Raw genomic sequence first — 9023 nt, 5'->3', positions numbered from 1 at the left:
TTTATAGTGTCTGGCCTTACATTTAGGTCAATAATCCATTTTGAGCTTATTTTTGTGTATGGTGTTAGGGAATGTTCTAATTTCATTCTCTTACATGTAGCTGTCCAGTTTTTCCAGAACCACTTATTGAAGAGGCTACCTTTTCTCCACCGCATATTCTTGCCTCCTTTATCAAAGATAAGGTGACCATATGTGCTTGTGTTTTGTGCAAAACACAAAATTGCTGATTTATAGTGCAGAGACACTCTTTTCTTCCCAGGTTTCCTCACCCTCATGTCCCTCACCTACATTCTTTTGCTACCCACTTGGGACAGATGATGTTTTTCCCAAGGGTTAGATCCAGTATTCTATAAGATTTTTTCTAAATCCCTTTTGCTCTACTAGATTCATGCAATTTTAGCATGAAATAAACCTCAGGGACATAAAGTCCTCTGTGAAATGAAATTTAAATCTATTTCTGGTTACTATGTTGTGACCCTCAACTTAAGCATCCCTATTTCCTTCACTTCCTAACACACACACACACACACACACATGCACACAGCCCTGTTTGGCATATTCTTATTTTTCAAAGTTAATAAGGTGAGTGTATGACTTGAGTTTTTGTTTGTTTTATTTTGTTTTGTTTTAAAGAGTATTTGGGAAGAGTTTCTTGGAAGCTTTTAAGATAATTAAGATAGCTCACGGATGTTGAGAATCACTATTTTTCATATGTATATATTCTTATTGAACCAACTCCTCTGGAACGTTGCTTATTGTGAATTAATGTCATTTTGCACTCTTCTAATGCTTTCAGAATGGTATGGCATTTTACAAAATCAGAATAACTCATCTCGATGTAGTAGATAATGTATTTTATCAATTAAAAAGTGTCTATTAGGTTAAAAGAGATGCTCACTATAACGTAAACAAATCATTTGAATTTTTATAGATGACATTTATTAAAACCTATATCAGAAATGAAAAAGCAAAATTTGAAGTTTCCAAACAAAACTTTATTTTACTTAACAAATACTGGAACATTAACATCATTATTCATGAGACTTCTTGAAGGCAATTATCATTAAAGGCTATACTAAACTTCATGAGTTTCAGTTTAGGAGGGAAAAAGCTCTAATGTTCATATAAATATCTTGATACTTATTAGGAATAATCATTGAAATGATTTTCTAAATTGAAGGATTGTGTTATATAGTTAATGAAGCTTGTATTCAACAGTGCATCATTAAAGGTAAATTTTCCCACATAAAATTTCCTAGATTGTTAGAAGATGTAGCATTGGTTGTACTGCTGTGGATGTCTGCTAAAAAGTGGACCCTGGCTCCACCTAAGGCCACTGTGTAATGTGTAGGATTTATATCGAATGATGTTAGTGCAGGTTCTAGAAGATGGTGGAAAGTTCCTTTTGGGGGATCTCAGTAAACTGAGACTGAGCTCAACTTTTGAGTTAGGCAAAATAAGCAGCCTATAGTCCATTCTTTCATATATGTAAAATATGTCTAATTGTGCCACAGAGCACCCTAGTTTTTCCATTTTCTATGAAATGTGTGTATTTGTGTGCCTGTGTGTGTCATCTCTTTTATGATCAGTTGTGCACTCATGATTGATCTTCTTTTCTGAAGTATGGAAGGCATTATCTCTGCCGCAGTGAAGCTCACAGGCTCACTGTAATTGAACTCCAGGGTCCTGACAGCAGTTCTGCTGCTTACTACCTGTGTGATCTTGGACAAATTTCCTAAATTCTCTAAGTCTCAGTTTCCTCCTACTTTGTTGGTAGGGTGACCAAAAATCCCAGTTTGCCTGGGACTGAGGGGGGTGCCCTAGATGCAGATCTTTCAATACTAAAACTAGGAAAGTCCCAGACAAACTGAGATGAATTTGCCACCCTAAAAAAGAGGGAATTAAAAGTACCTTCCATTTGTATCATTTTTTTTAGCTATCGTATTATATTTGCCTTTCTCTGTCTGACTTACTTCACTTAGTATGATAATCTCTAAGTCCGTCCATGTTGCTGCAAATAGCATTATTTCATTCTTTTTATGGCTGAGTAATATTCCATTGTATATATGTACCACGTCTCCTTTATCCATTCCTCTGTCAATGGATATTTAGGTTGCTTCCATGTCTTGGCTATTGTAAATAGTGCTGCAATGAACTTATTTACAAAACAGAAAAAAACTCACAGACTTTGAAAACAAATTTATGGTTACCAAAGGGAAAACGTTGGGGATGGGGATAAATTAGGAGTTTGGGATTAACAAATATACACTATATATAAAATAGATAATCAACAAGGACCTACTGTATAGCACAGGGAGCTCTACTCAATATTCTGTAATAACTTTTATGGGAAAAGAATCTGTAAAAGAATGGATATATGTATATGTATAAATGAATCACTTTGCTGTACACCTGAAAATAACACATTATAAAGCAACTATGCTCTAATATAAAATAAAATTTAAAAAAAAGTACCTTCCACCTGTGGTGTGCTGGAATCAGCTTCTACTTGTGATGAGAGCTAATTGTTATAGTTAGGAATTTTGTGGGCCAACTGTTATATATTCAGAAATTTTGTGAGCTGTTGATGGCTTGAAATCATTCATGCTGGGACTGTTTCCATCATGGCAATCAGCAAGTGCTACAAATCAGGGCATGTTTTTTTTCTTCCTAGAGAGCCAGTTAACTAACATACCACTACCTACCAAACAACAAAGTTGATGAAATTACTAATTGAAATAATCCATGTAAAATGCTTAGTGGAATGAATGATACAAAGTAAGTGCTAATTCAGCATTGCTGATTAGTCATTTATTATTATCTTTATTAATTTTGCATTGACAGTCAATAAATATGATAAACTGAACTGAACTCTGCCTGAAGACACTCCTTATAAATTATTTCAATAGATTTTTTTTTTTTTGTTAAAGTACATCCAGAACATAGACTAAGTATATGTTGTAGGTCTCCAAACCGGTAGTTTTTGCTTTCTCCCTTTCTTATGAATTCCCTCTCTGTGAACCTAGAAAGATCTATCTTTTCCCTGCTGCACTATGGCCAGTCCTCAGACACTGCATGTCAGGCTTTGGGCATTGACTCTAGCTCCAGGAGTGCACGAAGAATTATGCATTGGCGCTGTGCATGGAGCATGGTAAATTGGATTATGCTAATTAGGTCTATCCTGTGAGGTGGCCCCCTGTGTTGTGACTGAGACCACCACTACATGGCTTGCTTTGCTCACTGTCCACATTTTCCCTGTATTTCTCTGGTCTCCAATACTGCTAGAAATTCCTGTCTATAATCTTTGAGTTACAGTTTGACACCTCTTTTTTTTAAATTTATTTTATTTATTTTTATTTTAATTTTTTTGGCTGCGTTGGGTCTTTGTTGCTGTGTGCAGGCTTTCTCTAGTTGTGGTGAGTGTGGGCTACTCTTCGTTGTGGTGTGTAGGCTTCTCAAGCAAATCCATTACTTGGGAAAGGTAACATATTAGGTCATCAACAGAGTACAAATTATTTTATCAAGTTAGCTTTAACAAATATCCTTGCTTTAAGGAAACTGACCCAGGAAGGTGATGAGAGGAAAGTTCTGAAGTTTGGGAGATTATAGGAGAGGGTAGGTGTGAGTGAGGAAAGGGATGCTGACAACCAGTAGGCAACACTGGGGAGTGTTGGTTCCTTGGATGGAGGAGCGTAAAGGAAGGAGGGGAGAACTTGTGCAAGAATGCAGACGAGAGGAAATAAAACACAAATACACGTCTCTCTTGATTCTTGAGAACTAAGAAACCTCCTGAATTTTCAGATTGTAGAAAGAAGTTGAAGTCAAAAGAGTTAAAATGCTACCAAACCTCTAACAGTTTTGTTGGGGGCCAGCCTAGATCTTCAAACATAAAACTGTATGCTTAAGAGTAAATATGTCTAAATAATTCTATCTCTGGTTCATTAAGAAATCTAAGGTACACAATTTGAAAACACTCTGCCTGGACTAATGGAAGATGAAAGCATCCTAATTCCACCGTATTAGATCATCATTTGAGGGTTTTGTCCTCACTCAGGCTCTGTTCAGCTGAAGCCAGCAGGCATTCCCTCCTCAAGAAAAACAGATCAATCTCTTAGGATTGGCATGTTAATTCATGCTGAAGAGCCCTACTGGTCACCCAGCAAGACATTTCAAGGAGCAGTGTATGAGCCCCTCAGTTCCTGCTCAGTGTTGGGGGATTTCCAGCTGATGTCTTTGATTGCTCTCATATTGATAATGTAACATCATAAAAGGGGAGTTTCTGTAGCAGCTTACTTGCCAGGAAAGGCTGCCTGTGGCTTCCCAGCATTCCCTGATGTGAATGCTGGTTTGAGAGTTCTATGCAGTTTGAGAGAGAAATGGAAGGGAGGACTGAGGGGCGGGGGGGATATACAGACTTAGGTCTTCGAAAATGCTGGACTAGAAAGAGGGAGCAACTGGAAACAGCATTCTCAATACACAGACATTCATTAGATGCCCCACCCCTTGTGTTTTTGTTTTTAAGATTCAGTCTTTATATTGAACCAGATGTTCTTTCTTGTATCCATTCTCTCTCTCTCTCTCTCTCTTCAATGGTCCCTTGGCTTTTAAAACTATTAACTGAAAGCTTTTTCCTTCCTCAGGTCAATTCGCTTCAGAAAGTATCTACTCGTGTGTACCCAGTAGCATACCCATCCACCCATGGACCAAAGAGAAAGAGACACCAAACTCGGTCTATGTGCTTCAGGAACTTACATTAGAAGCAAGTGTTCATGGTACATTAAAAAACAAAAGTGAATTGTTAAGTAATGTTATAAAGTCTTACGTGACTTCACAAAAGAAAGAGCTCATAGGGGGTAAAGAATTGAGGCAGATGATCTGGCCCTTTGTGGGAATGGTACTAATCATAAGATAAAAGATAATGAAAGTAGAACAAAATTTTAGGCAAGGCAAACCAGTCCATCGAAAGCACAGAGTTTGGAATAAACAGCATGTTTTGTTTGTCTGGTGTTTGCTCTTTTATACAATAAATATTTACTGAGTCCCTACCAGGGACCGAGCCCTTTTCCAGGGAGCTGGGGATTCATCCTTGAAAATAAATCATTGTTCTCCTAGGAGTTGATATTCTAGTGGAGCCAATAAGCAAGTGAATGATTAAACAAAATAGCTTCAATTAAAGATTAGTAGAATTAAGAAAATATTTAAGGAGAAAGTGCTCATGGAGTAAGGATGGACAAGGAAGGCCACTCTGAGAAGGTTACAATTTTGCTGTGACCTGCAGAATAAAAAAGAACAAGACATGTGAAACAGGGAAGAGACCTTTCCAGACAGAGAGACCAAGTAAATGCCTAATAACAGGAAACATCTTGGCAGATTAAAGTCAACCCTGATTGTACATTAGAATTACTGGGGGAGCTTTATAAAAAATGCATATAACTGGGCCTCACCTCCAGAGAACTTGGTTTAATAGGTTTGGGGTGGTGCCCAGGCATGAATATCTTTAAAAAACCTCTTCAGGTTATTCAGATGTCAGCCAAGGCTGAGAACAGGTGGATTGGAGAGCAGTGGGTATCAAAGCTTAGCATGCAACGGAATCACTTGGGAAGCTTGTTAAATCCAGATGGCTGAGCCCCACCCGCAGAGTTTGGGATTCAGTTTGTCTGTGACAGAACACAAGAATTTGCATTTCCAGCAAGTTTCCAGCAGAGGCTACTGCTGCCGCTCTGGGATCCAAACTTGAAAAGCAGCGGGTTCAAGAACAAAAATGGAAGCTGGTATTGAATGAGGAAGAGAGTGATATGAAGGAAGCTAGGAGAGTGGAGTTGGAACTTCTGTCCTGGAAAGGAAGAAATGCAGAGCCACAGACACAGAAATGATGAGGGCAAGTGTGAAACTGGGAGGATCATTCTGGATGTCCAAGAAGAGATGTAGAGCAGAAGTCCAGTCAGAGATGGTAGGGCAGTTGAGGATCCTGGAGAGCTGTTCTGGAGAAGCAGAGATGATGACCGTTCTGAATGAGCAGAGTTTGGACAAAGAATGTCACCTGCTGTATCAGTAAACAATGGATGTTGTGGCCGTCAGTCACTGCAGCTGCCCTGACTATGCACAATGAGGGGATTTCGGATGGAAGAAAAACACAGGATACTGGCCCTAGATAGCCATAGCTAAGATGCATATCAAAAGAATGATTTCAATGGGCCCAGACTCTTGCATCTTTCCATATATAGAAAAGTGCTAAATTCATTAACTTGAGATGTCTGGTTTTTGTTTAATTAACGGTAATCTTTTGAGGTTCTGACTACCTGGTTTTTGTTGCAAAAATTCCTACATATCCTGGCTCCTCCCTTACTTCTTCGGAGCGGTCCTTTAGAGCTCTCTGAGAGGCTGTCTCCCGGGCTTAGGTCCTCAGTTTGTATGCTGAATAAAACATAATCCTCAACTTTTAGGTTGTGCTTTTTTTTTTTTTTCAGTTGATAAGAGTAAGACTTGGTTGAGGAACAGATGTACAGAGAAGAGGAACAGACACAAAAATGGCCAAGTAGAGAGGAACAACTCGGAGGACTAGTCTGGAGTTTGAGAGAGTGGCCAGTTTTACAGTCATCAGTTTATAGATGATGTTTCAGCCACAGGAGTGGATGAGATCTTGGAGGGAAAATTTAGGTAAAGTGAAGCTAGAAGCAAAGCTTCCTTGTGTTGGGAATAATGAGAGGAAAACTGAATAGGTAGAGGGAAATCAGAAGAAAGCCCTTGAATCCACTATCAGTTTGCTTAATTTAGGGAGCAGGAAGGTGATGAAAATCAGTTAAGAGTTGGGTGTGAGGACCAGGGACAAGCAAGATCTGTCTAAATAGGTGGTAAAGACTTGACTCCAGGTGATTGCACCCAATCAGAATTATACATTGTCTTTCTGCCCTACTGTAGATGCCAATGTATGTCATCCCTGGAGATGGGCTTCAACTCATTTTTAAACATGTGTACACTAAATCTATTGTGTTTGTGGGCTACTTTGTAACCCTAGGACTAATTATCTGTGATGCCTTGCATCTCTAAATCTTCATCGTGTGAGTAAAGGAGGGAAGAGGTGTCCCTGGAAGTGCCAATGTTAAAAAATGGAGAAAGAGGATTAGAGTTGACACAAATGAGCTGACTTATGTAAGCATAATGGTAATCAACAGTAGTTGCTACCAGGCTGCCTTAACGAAAGTATACAACTGTTCTTGGTATGAGAAAGGTAACAGTTCAGATCACGCTTACGGGACTCCACTCAGACTGGGACATTTAATATCAAAAATGATAAGGATATATTCGAGGGCATTCAGAGAAAAATGATCAGGAAGGTGAGGTTCTTCTTTTGCCCAGGTCTAAAGAGGAATGATTGAAAGAATTGGGGATAATTTGCTTGAGAGAGTGACTGCTCAATCAGTGTAACAGCTTCAAATTTTAAAGAATGTCATTAGGAAGAGAAATGTAATTTATTCCAACTAGCAATGGGTGGAAGCTTTGTGATAGAATTTTCACCCAATTTAATAAACACCTTTCCATAGTCAAAACCATCCAAGATGGGGTGGACAGACCCCAGGTGGTAGTGAGCACCCCATTTTCAGAGGTGACTTTGCACAAAATGTATGACCACTGGGTTGAAAGTGTATTGAAGGTATTCAAACAAACAAAGGATTTTTGGTAAGATGATCATTTATAGCCTGGAAGTATATATTTTATTATTTTATGTTTTCTTGCAAAAGAACAAACACTTGGAGAACTTCTGTGAAGTAAAACAAATTACGTGCATCAAGGGACCTGTGGGTCCAATCTGTAACCATCAGTTCCCTGGAAAACTCAGTAAACACAAGGCATGAGTGACTGCAATTTTGGGTCATGTTCAATCTAAACACACTCCCAGATTCTATAACACATTTGCAACATCAAAGGATAGGACATGGGAGAGGTAATCAAATGTAATGCCTGAATAACCTAGTTCAAATCCTCTTACTATTTACTGCTTATTATAAGCATGAATTAAGCCCCTACCAGCTACTAATTTCTATATTAAAACTTTCCTCTTTTATTTTGTCCTTTTAACAATATTATGGGATTGCTACACTTTCAACACCTACTTAGCAAGGAACGTTAAGACCCCAAGTCAGAGCCAGAAAATGAACTTTGAATAAGTCATTTAGTTCCTGTGAAATTTAATTTTGTATTTATAAAACAAAGGTACTATTTTTAGCTTGGAAGTTTGTTGTGAGGCTTATTAAATGAGCATCTCCATGTGAACATCTTGGTAAATTGTTAAATGCAGATATTACTATAAAAACTTGGGTGAATCCGTGAAATAGACCCTCACTATATTTCTCTATAGTTACCTATAGAGATAGCTATAGAGAGGTAGAGGGGTAGAAGAAGGTATATTGCGATTATGGACTTTTTGAGTTGAGAGTGATTTAAAATCCTTTATAGTTCTATACTATGCACTGGAAATAATGAAAAGAAAGATTAAAAGGACAAACTGCTATGCAGGCAGATTTCAATATTTAAAACTCAAGTCTATAATGGGGTAAGCAATTGTCTCTGTATGAGAGCTCACAATTTAAATGCTAAAAGTGTAAAAGCAGAGAATAATATTTACATTTCAAAGCAACAGTCAACCAAAGGGTCCTCAATCTTTAAAACACCTGAGAAACCTGATTTTTAAAATATAAAAATACAAATATACTTCATATCTCATTTCTTCTAACAAGAGTGGTTATGCACTAGTGTTAACACACAAATTCACCTTAATTAAAATTGAGCAACTATTCACCAGGTCTTTACTGAGTCTGTGTTTCATTGAAATAAAGTCATACTTTCTTTTCTAGATACATGCATCCTTTCATCAAGCTCCCTAGAAAATGAGCTCCTATTTTATTGTATTTACATATAAACCAGAACAGTTACTCAAAGAAGTATTTGAATATTTAGCTGACAATGGTAAATAAAATCAGTGGGGTTTTCCTAATGTTCTTATTATGTTTTGAAAGATAACTTAA

The sequence above is a fragment of the Pseudorca crassidens genome, chromosome 6 (genome assembly GCF_039906515.1).
Source record: "Pseudorca crassidens isolate mPseCra1 chromosome 6, mPseCra1.hap1, whole genome shotgun sequence".
NCBI classification, from domain to species: domain Eukaryota; kingdom Metazoa; phylum Chordata; class Mammalia; order Artiodactyla; family Delphinidae; genus Pseudorca; species Pseudorca crassidens.
Note: the sequence above shows the minus strand (reverse complement) of the source record.